This window comes from Phalangium opilio, unplaced genomic scaffold (assembly GCF_054372755.1).
Source record: "Phalangium opilio isolate 3A_F unplaced genomic scaffold, DU_Popi_V2 ptg000013l_1, whole genome shotgun sequence".
Lineage (NCBI taxonomy): Eukaryota > Metazoa > Arthropoda > Arachnida > Opiliones > Phalangiidae > Phalangium > Phalangium opilio.
In genome coordinates, this window is record NW_028324148.1 from 11851296 (window position 1) to 11864744 (window position 13449).

General features: G+C 38.6%; 1 long non-coding RNA gene across 1 annotated transcript; it reads left to right on the forward strand.

Annotated features, from left to right (window-relative positions):
• Nucleotides 1–10662: 10662 nt before the first annotated feature.
• LOC149709131 (uncharacterized) lies at nucleotides 10663–11314 on the forward strand. The gene is made up of 3 exons (XR_016380186.1): nucleotides 10663–10724; nucleotides 10805–10872; nucleotides 10952–11314. It is a non-coding gene; the product is annotated as an uncharacterized LOC149709131 (long non-coding RNA).
• The last annotated feature ends 2135 nt before the right edge of the window (nucleotides 11315–13449 follow it).

The following is a 13449-nucleotide window of genomic DNA, read 5'->3' on the forward strand; positions in this document are numbered from 1 at the left end:
GTAGTGTACGTAGATGACGCTACAATAGGGAAACGCCGGTAGGCTGCGTAGGCATAGAAAAGCGTCTGCAATCTGCAAGGAAGTGAGTTCGAAGATAGTTTGTGCAAATTTTGAAATTTGGTTCATAACTGTTGCGTTTACGAATGGGATGATGATATTGATATTGTTTCTTGATGTCTAGATAATTGTTTTCCTTCTGGTGAGAGAAACAAGTACATTTATTTCTGAACTCATTACTTAATGCGAAGTTGTAGTATTAGGTTATTAATTATCATGTTAACAATGCTTATTTTGATTACGTTTATAAAAATAATATTGAACTTTTTTTCTTAAAGTTAGTGATTATAAGTGATGATTAGTAATTGATTACTCTTATTAGTTAAAATTAAGAGTTTATTAAATAAATTATCATTAACGTTAAAAGTTAATTTTAAACTTGAAACGATATTTTGTCTTTGGCAAATATGTAACTGAAAAGAACCCAATTAAGAGTTAATTAAATAAATTATCATTATCGTTTATAGGCAAATTTAAACTTGAAATGATAATTTTTCATTGTCAAAATTTGTTACTGAAAAGTGAAAAGAACCTTAGAAAGTGCTTGTGCTTCGTAAAATTTATTATCAGGATTATTTGAGTAATCAAACGTTAATAGAAATATTTTATTGCGAATGCCAATACTTAAAATTAAACATCAAATTATAATTTACACTTTAGCTTATCTAATCCCGAAACCTAAATTCCCAAATTAAATGTACAGGTATAGTTAACCTCAAAAATGTGTCTGTCTAGAAGCACTTGCAAGTTAATTTAATTAACTTACAATATAAATATATATTTAATTCGAACACTTACAGAGATGGTAATATCATAAACTTGCTTAGTTACAGAGGTTTCCCTGATACACTCTCCAGAGACTACGGTATTAATTTCTTTTGGCTTACAAATCAAATATCTCTTACTTTAAAAATGTGTTTAGTTTTTATTATATTTCAGGCTTTCCGACGAGTACAATTCCTAAAATAATTTTGTAAACCTTCTAATGCTAAAAACGCGACGTATTTATAATTGTAGCGCTACCCGTTTTAAACTGCCTATCTACCATTCGCGAATTTCCCGCCAAGAGATTTCAATTAGCCATATGCCTGATCAGCGCACAGAGGGCATAGCGGCGAAAATTGGAACTATCATAAGGATGAGCTTAGAGTAGTGGCACTTTTTGTTAACACCCTATAGCGCATCATAAGCCAAACCCTCGGAGATGCCATTACTCCATTTTATACGGAAAAAAAATTTCCCCGATTCGCGGAGACGAGCTAAGAGCGGAAAAACGTATTTTATAAATTTTACACCTGTAAAATCTTTTAAAAACACTTGGAACTTGTATTTCTACTTACTTTTCTTGTAAAACACGGCAGATTACTCTATGCGTTGCCTAGGCAACGCTCTGTGTGCAAATCTACATTATGGCCAAGACCAAGGCTTAGCTCGCCTTAAATGTTTTTATTACTAATAAATGTATAAAAAAGACTCTTACCTTCAGAAAACGGTGGTATTTCCTCGAAAGTAAGTAGAAATACAAGTTCCAAGTGTTTTTTAAAAGATTTTACAGGTGTAAAATTTATAAAATACGTTTTTCCGCTCTTAGCTCGTCTCCGCGAATCGGGGAAATTTTTTTTCCGTATAAAATGGAGTAATGGCATCTCCGAGGGTTTGGCTTATGATGCCCTATAGGGTGTTAACAAAAAGTGCCACTACTCTAAGCTCATCCTTATGATAGTTCCAATTTTGGCCGCTATGCCCTCTGTGCGCTAGGCATATGGCTAATTCTCGGCATGTATAGTTGTATTGGCGCGCTACCATGGAAACGCGAGACTCGCCGCCTCGAACAAATTTCCCTCCTCCCTGCCCCAACTAAGCAAGACGTGAGAGGAACGCGCCGGCCGCCGACGTGAGAGAGATGCTAGGTTTAAGCAACATAACTCGAGCATGTTTATAAGAATAGACGGCCGAGAGCGTAAAGGCGTCAATCCGTGGAGTGAAAGATCTGTGCGATGGTGCGGGATCGAAACCCGGTCGAGGAGGAAAATAATTTCATAAACAAATAAAATTTTTACACGTTGCAGAGCCACCTAAGTGTGATGCTGAGTACTTTTTAAAAATTTCCGTAATTCCGCACGGGAAAAAAAGGGAAAATGGGGGAAAAAGGCGCGCCCAGCCGTATTTAAATAGTCGGACTAAACCTTTGCACCATCCGATAGATGGCGCAAAGCAAAAACTAAAAATCGTTATTCCCTTCAATGCTATTTCACACAAATTTAAATCGGAAATAAAAATTTCTTAATCAGATCCCTTAAATGCGCTTTTTTTCTGAAAACTCCATACGCAATGTGCAATTGTTAACGCCACGTTGTATAAAATGCCCCTTAACTAATTAAACAAGGATAAATATAACAAATTAGCTCATTGAAAAGCTGTCATAAAATAATTATCTAAGCTTTTGTCTACGAAGGGACATCCACACTAAGCCTGTGGCTTGTTTACAGTTGGGTCGCTTTACAAAGCATAGAGGGGTATTTCTGATACAAGTCAAATATCCCGACATAAATATAGTGAGCGATAATCAGACGCCTTTCTTATGATCAATGAGCGAGCCCTTTGTTCCAGAAATATTAGAAAAAATATTCTTAAATAGACTCTACCCCAAATGACCCTTTGCCTACAAGCATTCGCGTTAATGTCCCACTTAAGTTAATTACAATGAAATTAAGTTATCAGAATCGTTACAAAGAAACAAAGATAATTTCTGTAACATTCCGACAGACCCTAAAAATTACAATGGAAAACTGTAAGTTTTTGACTAGACTTACGCCACTCATCCTGTGGTAATACAGGGAAGTGTCAAAGGGTTGATTAACATCGCCTGCAGTAAGGAAAATTTGTTACTTTGACAAAAGCTTTTAAATATTTGAAGTAAAATCTTGAATCGGTAGAAGCGTAAATTTTAATTGCGTAGAATCATTATAAACACTCGTTTAAGTGGTCATTTTATTTTGCAAATGTGTATCAAACTTGAATCGATAAGCCTAACAATATTTGAATTAAACTTGTACGTGTTAAATTTGTGCAAGGATGTTGTTGAACTGTTTCATTCATGTTGAAATATATATAATTCCCATAATATTAAATGACGAAAGAGGGTTTATAATTCTATAGGACAACTAGTACCACCTGACAGATTAGTCCAATTAGTTTCATGACCTGTTTCGTCATCTTTGCAGTATAAACTTTAAATTCCTCATAGCTTCTGATAGTGTTTAATATAATCATTTATTATTAAAGTGTTTGTAAAATATGTTTATTGGTGCAATTTTCTTCGTTTTCTTAAATCAGTTGGACTTCAGTTTAAACGATGTCGTTTGAATACTTCACTCTGTTTTCGGCGAACCTGAGATTTCTCCCTCAATTGTGAGATCAAACCGATTATGAAAAACAATATTGAAAAGCTGGTTCCAAGTATTAAAACAAGAAAGGGAAGTTTCAAATTGTCCATTCCTAATTTGTTCGAAGTCGGTGTTTTCATTTTAATCTCTATCTTTCGCATACAGTCTTCGCGTTCTCTGATGAAGTTGCTTAGCCAAAAACTGGGAGTACCGGATTCATAATAGCGTTGCAAGCTGTTAAATTAAAATATGTATTCGTTAATATTCTCACTCTGAAGTTGAGATATCAAATGGAGTCTCGCTAAAAACTTGGAGGTTTTAAACCTTCGCCATTGAACAATGTACATTGTGCACAAATTATACCTGCGTAAGTATCGAGAAAAACAAGTAGGGAAACCAAAATAAACCTCTCCGAGTTGAAACCCAATTAAGATGTTTTTGTTAAATAGTTAAATAAATATAATTGAAATGAATTATTTTAATCGTCATTAATTTACCTTAATTCTAGTTAAATCGTTTTAAGAAACTTCGTTCTTAAAATCATTTTAAACATAGCTATTGTTGACGTTTGAATTCTAGCGTATGCCTCTTTAACAATTTTGGCAAATTTAGGGTGCATTTGAGCAAATGATAAGAAAACCAGCAATTGCTTGAACCTTCGGTGGAAGCCCTGCCATTGGGAGGCTAGACGTTTCTCGTAACCCTGGCCCATCGCCGCGTACGGATTAATCCAATATTGCTTCCTGTGAACTGCGAACACGTTTGGTCTGATTTGCCAACTGCGAACGCGGTGACAGACACACACACAAACATCCAGTGTAATACCTTTCCGTGACGTCATCGTCACTCGGAGGGGTAATAATGCAAAACTTACAGACTGTAGTAGGTTCTCTTTAGCAGAGTATCAATCCCTTTTGATACGGGATAAACACGTACGTAGCTCATAACGGCTTCTTCCGATACATGAAAGTAATGTTCGTCATCAAATTCCTCGCAAAATCCGCCCAGGTATCCGTAAATCAGTTGTTGTCCCATAAATCCCACCGACTCTCCTAGATGGGCACTGGGCAAAAAGTCCAAAATCATAGGAACAAATGACTGATCTTTCTGCCGAGTTAAACTTTTTGAGTTCTATCGTAATGAAAAATGAGATTAAACACTTATAACCTTCGTCTGTCGACCAGTCTCTGTTTCCGTAAATTTTTCGCAGGTAGACGCAAAATATTGAGACTGCCACAGAAACCAGTCGCAAAGTTCAACCTAGGCCTAATTACTTTGAGAAAAGGATAGTCTGATTGTGTTTTAGTCATGCAGATTTTCAAGTTCTTCCGTTCGAGAATATCTTCAAGAGTGTTGATAAATTTAGGTTGATTTACAGTTTTAATATTTGATAGTAGCTTGCTCGAGAACGACTGTGTTATGAATGAAAACCCCAAGAGACAACAAAAGCCAAATATCCAGGTACGAAAATTAATGCGCGCTTTAAAAGGCGCTACAGGATTTTTATATTGTAAATTACTAAACGCTAACTAATTCGTTCTGAAGAAAGTTTCTTAATTTTTATCGAATAATACCTTGTCCTATTACTAGTAAAATTCCGTCCAACCAATGTACGGCGCAAAACCTGCCTAGTGCCATCTTAGTTGCTCCATATACCAGCAGGCATAAAAACGGATAAATTGTAATGAAAATCAATATAGATGCCCATATCTGTCAAAACCACATCTTTTTACAATATTGTAAACACATTTATCGTCTCATAGAGAAGTAAAACCAGACCACCCCACAAAATTCTCAACTGATTTACGGTGAACAGGCAAGAGGGTAACACAGCCAAAAAGCTGGCTTCGTCAATACTTCTTTCGTAATCGCCACAAAGCTATTGTACCTTCGTTTCTCATTGCACTTAAAAATCTGAATATGTCACCTTATAATTGAATATGTGTATGATATCGAACATTTCGAACTCCTGCTTTATTGGACCTCCGCTGATCGTGAACGATTCAAAAATCATGAGAGAGGTTCTAATTTCGACATTTCTGTGTGTGTGTCTGTCTGTCTGTCTGTTGTTATTGATTTACACCCCAGGGGACCGCGTTCGCAGTTTGCAAATCGGAGCAAACGTGTTCTCAATTTCCGGAAATTTCGAAAATTGTATTACACTTACTCCATTGCCTGTCTAACACCACGAGCCTCTGGTCTTTGCCCATCCCACATGGACACCAGTCTGTACACACTGGCTTCTAATAACCACCCTCTTATGGTCTTTGTCCATCCCACTTGGACACCAGTCTGTACTTACTGGCTTCTAACACCACCATCTTCTGGTCTTTGTTTTTGTCCATCCCACATGGACACCAGTCTGTACACCTGGCTTCTAATCACCACCCTCTTATGGTCTTTGTCCATCACACATGGGCACCAGTCTGTACACACTGGCTTCTAATCAGCACCGTCATCTGCTCTTTGTCCATCCCACATGGACACCAGTCTGTACTTACTGGCTTCTAACACCACCATCTTCTGGTCTTTGTTTTTGTCCATCCCACCTGGACACCAGTCTGTACACCTGGCTTCTAATCACCACCCTCTTATGGTCTTTGTCCATCACACATGGGCACAAGTCTGTACACCTGGCTTCTACTCCATCATCATCCTTAAGGTTAAGACATACGCGGCGATCGGCCAGGGTTACGAGAAACGTCTGGCCTCCCAATGGTGGGGCTTCCACCAAAGGTTCACGCAATTGCGCTGTTCTTATCTACAGCTGTGATTCGAAACCCTTATATACTACCTATTTGAGTAAGGCGAAGCAACCGGCGTATGCTTTATTTCAAACGCCAATATTAGTCAAGTCTCTCAAGAATGTTTAATTGTTCTTTATCAAATCGATGTAACGCTCAATAAGGCGAACAACTATCGAAAAAAATATTTAATATTAATTATACTTATTTTAATATTTAAGATAATCTTGTTTCTCAACTCAAAATTAAAACGGAAAGAGTTAAAAAGCAGTCTATGTTTTAGTCTGTGTGTGTCCGTCCGTTGTTACACTAGTGCACCGCGTTAGCAGTTCGCCTTGTCTTGATGTGGAAATAAATCCTACAAAGCCTTAATATTTTGTTTTCTCATAATGTAAAATTAATATATGGAAATATTTTTACCTCTCCGAGTGACGTATGTCACGGAGAGGTTCTGTAACGATCGTGTGTGTCTGTGTGTGTGTGTCTGTTGTTACACCCACGTGACCGCGTTCGCAGTTTCCAAATCGGAGCAAACGTGTTCGCCATTTCCGAACTGCTTTCACAGTCACGGAAATGGCTCCTCTACTTGAGTTCTCACACCACCATCTTCTGGTCTTTGTCCATCCCACACGGACACCAGTCTGTACTTACTGACTTCTAATCACCACCATCTTTTTGTCTTCGTCCATCCCACATGGACACCAGTCTGTATATACTGGCTTCTAATCACCACCATCTTCTAGTCTTTGTCCATCCCACTTGGACACCAGTCTGTACATACTGGCTTCTAAACACCACCATCTACTGGTCTTCCGTCTATTCCACATAGACACTAATCTGTCTCATTGGCTTCGAACTCCATCGTCATCGTTTGGTTTAAGACATTCGCGGCGATCAGCTAGGGTTACGAGAAACGTCTAGCCTCCCTAGGGTGGGATGTCCACCAAAGGTTTTCGCAATAGCTGGTTAAATATATCTCTCTCTCCTTGCTTTGCCCCCCGTCTTCTCAATGAGAGGAAAGTATGAATACTTTTTTTGATCGGTTTAACGCTCGCGCATGCGCGTTATCATTAAGTTGGCGACAAAGCAGCGCTGGTGGGATAGAAGTCCTGCCAGTGCCTATGGTGCCACTGTTCAAATGGCACCATTGTAACCTATGTTTTTGTAGTTTTATTGTAATTATTATGTATTTAATATATTTATAATAGACAACACGTTTTCCCCTAATCCGTTTAGCTTTTTTATTCACTTTATTAGTCACCATGATTGCAATTTGCGAGAAGACAGCAACACACAGAAAGCAAAGCAGACTACGTTATTTAAAAAGGCAAGGACTAAATTAGATAGCCGGTAGTTTATCCAATATGCAAAGCTAGATTCTTACTCCTAGTGGAGAGTATGAAGAGATTTTTATTTAACCAGCTATTGCGGTTGTTCTTGCTTTAAAGTGTAGTTCGACACCCTTATATACTACCTATTTGAGTAAGGCGAAGCAACCGGCGTATGCTTCATTTCAAACGCCAATATTAGTCAGGTCTCTCAAGAATGTTTAATTGTTCTTTATCAAAACGATGTAACGCTCAATAAGGCAAACAACTGACGAAGAAAATATTTAATATTAATTATATTTATTTTAATATTTAAGATAATCTTGTTTCTCAACTCAAAATTAATACGGAAAGAGTTAAAAAGCAGCTTATGTTTTTGTCTGTGTGTGTCCGTCCATTGTTACACTAGTGCGTCGCGTTAGCAGTTAGCCTTGTGTTGATGTGTTAAGAAATCATACAGAACCTTGATATTCCCTTTTTCCATAATATAAAGTGAATATGTGGAAGTATTTTTCGTAATTATGATGCATTTAGTACTTTTGTAGCTTTAAAGCTCTGTTTCATTTTGATATTCCAAAGATTTTTTTAATATTGTTATTTGAAATGGCTGTTTATATATTACTTAAGCTATACTACATCTGTATATAATATAATCCTTGGTTTAGTGATTTCATGAAGAAAACTAAGACCTAGACTCCGGCGGGTATAACAAGCACTATCCGCAATAGGCTTACCCTTACGAAAATAAATCGGTCTAAACATGGTCTATTCTTGCACTTTAAACACTAAAAGAAGTCTTATTTTGTTCTTGATTAGTCCAAGTTAAAAATAGGAATGATCGAAGGTTTATTTTAGGCTATTATAAGACCTCTATTTAGCTTTAGTTTAAAGATGGTCTAACTTAAGATCCATTTTAGGCTTATGATACGTCTTTGCACGGTCTTAGCCAAGAGCAATTCTGGATTCCCTAAATTACAGACCAACATAAAGGTCCTACTTTTTCCTTTTTCCAAGAGGTTCTTTAGTCCAGTCTAACATTAAGATGCTTAAGATGTCTTAAAGACGCCCATGTTCAGGATTAAAGATGACATCTTAAAACGGTTGCCCTTGTAGACCAACATAGAGGTCCTACTTTTTTCCTCTTTTGAAGAGTTTCTTCAGTCCGGTCTAAGATATGATGTTTAAGACGTCTTAAGGACGCCTATTTTCATGGTTAAGGATGACATCTAAAAACGGTTGCCCTTGTAGACCAACTTAGAGGTCTTCATTCTTCCTCTTTCCAAGAGGTTCATCAGTCCGGTCTAACATTAAGATATTTAAGACGTCTTAAAGACGCCTATGTTCAGGGTTAAAGAAGACACCTAAAATCAATTGCCCTTGTAGACCAACTTAGAGGTTTTAATTCTACCTCTTTCCAAGAGGTACGTTTTTCAGTCCGGTCTAATATTAAGATGTTTAAGCAGTCTTATAGACGCTTATGCTCACGTTTAAGGATAACGTCGTAAGCTGCAAGTCGTTATCATGATCTACATTTTCAGACGTCTATGTTTATTCATGATCTTGTCATATTCCAACACGTTAACAATGTCATTTAGAAAAATATCATCCCCAACCCAAACAGAAGTCTGATGCGAATTAATATTATTGACAGAAATTATTTCTGTGCCATCATTTCTAGTGTAAACAACCATTTTTATGGGATGTCGATTTAAGAAGGCTAGGTTTCCGTTGTAAAGCAATCATCAACTATCAGTTTCTTAACAATAGCAAAATATTCTGGAATTCGGTTGAAGGGGGGGGGGTTCGTGTTTAAGAAAGAAATAATTCATCCTTAATCTAAGCCACCGTCGCTATTTTGATATGTAATGAAACAGTTATGTCTTTTCATTCTTAGCAGCGCTAAACTCGTATAAGTTTTCCGTTCGAACAGTTTAAAAGGTCTAAAATAAGTACCTTTAAAAGGGCAGACTGTAGGTCTAGAAATTAAAGCTCGAGACTTTTTGCTTAAGTTCCAAAAATAAGAGGTTTTTAGCCTAGAAAAAGCCAGGTTGTGTAAGAAAAAGGCGGGAAATGAACATGCAGACTGTAGAAGGTCAAAGGAAAAAACATGAAAGCGTGAGGTCTAAAAATAAGAGGTTTCTAGCCTAGAAACAGCCTGACGCATGCGTGGAAGTATAATAAAAAGGCGGGAAATGAACGTTCGAGCATCGAGCCACAGTCGGGTGAGTAGGGCTGGGAGTATCGAAGATTTTTGGTATCGATACCGGTATCGAGTACTGAATATTGTACTCGATACCGGGTATCGGTATCGGAGAAAAAAATACTCGATACCCAAAGTATCGAGTACTTTTTTTTAAAGCGCCGCCTATGATAGATTTTGCGTAGTTAATTATAATAAGCTTTGTAATTAGTTCTTATTTCTTGGAAAAGCATTGCTGCAATATTTTAACATTTAATTTAAATTTATTTAATCTAATTTTTAAGATGTGATTTAAGTTTAGTTAGCGCTATTCACATAAATTTTCTGAAAGCTAGAATCCTTTTAAGTATAATAAAACACGTCGAAACGCGTCTAAGTTAAATTTCAGGTCATTTGTATCAATAGGACGAAGGAACTGGCCAAAAAACATGCCTCCTCCTATAGAACTTAATATTAATTTTCGGTTACTCCGAATTTTCTTCAAAAGTCGCGCTTATATATGTAAATCCAATTCTTTGATCGGGATTCTATAGCACGAGCAGGTTGCGTCGTTTTGTGCGCGATCGAATGGGCTATGGTTGAAGAAGCTACGTCTGACGTCAGTCTACTCTAGGGATGGAGTATAGAGACTAAACTATGTCGACGAGGGAAACATTCACGTGTTAAAATATAAAGCAAATGATTGGCCGCAAGTTTGAAAAAGAAACGTTCCTTCGATTCCAGGGGGAAAAGATAGGGGGATAAAGTACTCGATGCTTCGGATTTTTCGAAAGTACTCGATACCAGTATCGGATCCCAAAAACGGTACTCGATACCGGTATCGAAAGACTGAAGTACTCGATACCAAGTTGGCATCGAGTAGTATCGAACAGCCCTACGGGTGAGAGCCTGCCGGTTATGTACATAACGGTTTTTTCGCGCTTCCACATTCCCGTTTTTTAAAGATATGTCAGGTATCATCGGATTAATTTTCATACTAAACCTGCATCGTTTGACTAAATTGTACCAAGTAAATATTTTATGCTGTTTTAATAGTAAGCAGGGAAAAGTATACCTAATATTCTATTTGTGGCATGTAAATATTTATAGATTTTACCAACGACGCCTGAAATATCTGAAATGGCCAACTTAATTGAGACTATAAACAACGAAAAATGGTAAATCTAAAAAAAAAGATTTATTCTTCTATGGTGTTCTAAGTTTTAAATGATAGTGAAATGATTCCGATTATTGTAGCCATGCAGCAGAGCAGATGATTCAAATGAAGAATCTATTGGGAAAGGCAAGTCCGTCGCCGTTGAGCAACAAAGTGGGAGTGACATTGAAGGAAATGTGCACGAAGACATTATCATTTAAATCAAAATACCTAAAATGCTTAAACTAATTGTGATGATTGAAAAAAATATTATATACGTTTATTCCGTGACTCAGCCCGAATTTCTCTTTAAACATCGGACGACTTGAATTTATCCTCTAATCAGACATCTCGAGAGCATCTTCCATTCAGACTTCTCGAGAACATCTTCCATTCAGGCTTCTCGAGAACACCTTCCATTCAGGCTTCTCGAGAACACCTTCCATTCAGGCTTCTCGAGAACATCTTCCATTCAGGCTTCTCGAGAACACCTTCCATTCAGGCTTCTCGAGAACATCTTCCATTCAGGCTTCTCGAGAACATCTTCCATTCAGGCTTCTCGAGAACATCTTCCATTCAGGCTTCTCGAGAACACCTTCCATTCAGGCTTCTCGAGAACATCTTCCATTCAGGCTTCTCGAGAACATCTTCCATTCAGGCTTCTCGAGAACATCTTCCAATCAGACTTCTCGAGAACATCTTCCATTCAGGCTTCTCGAGAACATCTTCCAATCAGGCTTCTCGAGAACATCTTCCATTCAGGCTTCTCGAGAACATCTTCCAATCAGGCTTCTCGAGAACATCTTCCAGTCAGGCTTCTCGAGAACATCTTCCATTCAGACTTCTCGAGAACATCTTCCATTCAGGCTTCTCGAGAACATCTTCCATTCAGACTTCTCGAGAACATCTTCCATTCAGACTTCTCGAGAACATCTTCCATTCAGATTTCTCGAGAACATCTTCCATTCAGACTTCTCGAGAACATCTTCCATTCAGACTGCTCGAGAACATCTTCCATTCAGACTTCTCGAGAACATCTTCCATTCAGGCTTCTCGAGAACATCTTCCATTCAGGCTTCTCGAGAACATCTTCCATTCAGGCTTCTCGAGAACATCTTCCATTCAGGCTTCTCGAGAACATCTTCCATTCAGGCTTCTCGAGAACATCTTCCATTCAGGCTTCTCGAGAACATCTTCCATTCAGGCTTCTCGAGAAAATCTTCCATTCAGGCTTCTCGAGAAAATCTTCCATTCAGGCTTCTCGAGAAAATCTTCCATTCAGGCTTCTCGAGAACATCTTCCATTCAGGCTTCTCGAGAACATCTTCCATTCAGGCTTCTCGAGAACATCTTCCATTCAGGCTTCTCGAGAACATCTTCCATTCAGGCTTCTCGAGAACATCTTCCATTCAGGCTTCTCGAGAACATCTTCCATTCAGGCTTCTCGAGAACATCTTCCATTCAGGCTTCTCGAGAACATCTTCCATTCAGGCTTCTCGAGAACATCTTCCATTCAGGCTTCTCGAGAACATCTTCCATTCAGGCTTCTCGAGAACATCTTCCATTCAGGCTTCTCGAGAACATCTTCCATTCAGGCTTCTCGAGAACATCTTCCATTCAGGCTTCTCGAGAACATCTTCCATTCAGGCTTCTCGAGAACATCTTCCATTCAGGCTTCTCGAGAACATCTTCCATTCAGGCTTCTCGAGAACATCTTCCATTCAGGCTTCTCGAGAACATCTTCCATTCAGGCTTCTCGAGAACATCTTCCATTCAGGCTTCTCGAGAACATCTTCCATTCAGGCTTCTCGAGAACATCTTCCATTCAGGCTTCTCGAGAACATCTTCCATTCAGGCTTCTCGAGAACATCTTCCATTCAGGCTTCTCGAGAACATCTTCCATTCAGGCTTCTCGAGAACATCTTCCATTCAGGCTTCTCGAGAACATCTTCCATTCAGGCTTCTCGAGAACATCTTCCATTCAGGCTTCTCGAGAACATCTTCCATTCAGGCTTCTCGAGAACATCTTCCATTCAGGCTTCTCGAGAACATCTTCCATTCAGGCTTCTCGAGAACATCTTCCATTCAGGCTTCTCGAGAACATCTTCCATTCAGGCTTCTCGAGAACATCTTCCATTCAGGCTTCTCGAGAACATCTTCCATTCAGGCTTCTCGGGAACATCTTCCATTCAGGCTTCTCGAGAACATCTTCCATTCAGGCTTCTCGAGAACATCTTCCATTCAGGCTTCTCGAGAACATCTTCCATTCAGGCTTCTCGAGAACATCTTCCATTCAGGCTTCTCGAGAACATCTTCCATTCAGGCTTCTCGAGAACATCTTCCATTCAGGCTTCTCGAGAACATCTTCCATTCAGGCTTCTCGAGAACATCTTCCATTCAGGCTTCTCGAGAACATCTTCCATTCAGGCTTCTCGAGAACATCTTCCATTCAGGCTTCTCGGGAACATCTTCCATTCAGGCTTCTCGAGAACATCTTCCATTCAGGCTTCTCGGGAACATCTTCCATTCAGGCTTCTCGGGAACATCTTCCATTCAGGCTTCTCGGGAACATCTTCCATTCAGACTTCTCGGGAACATCT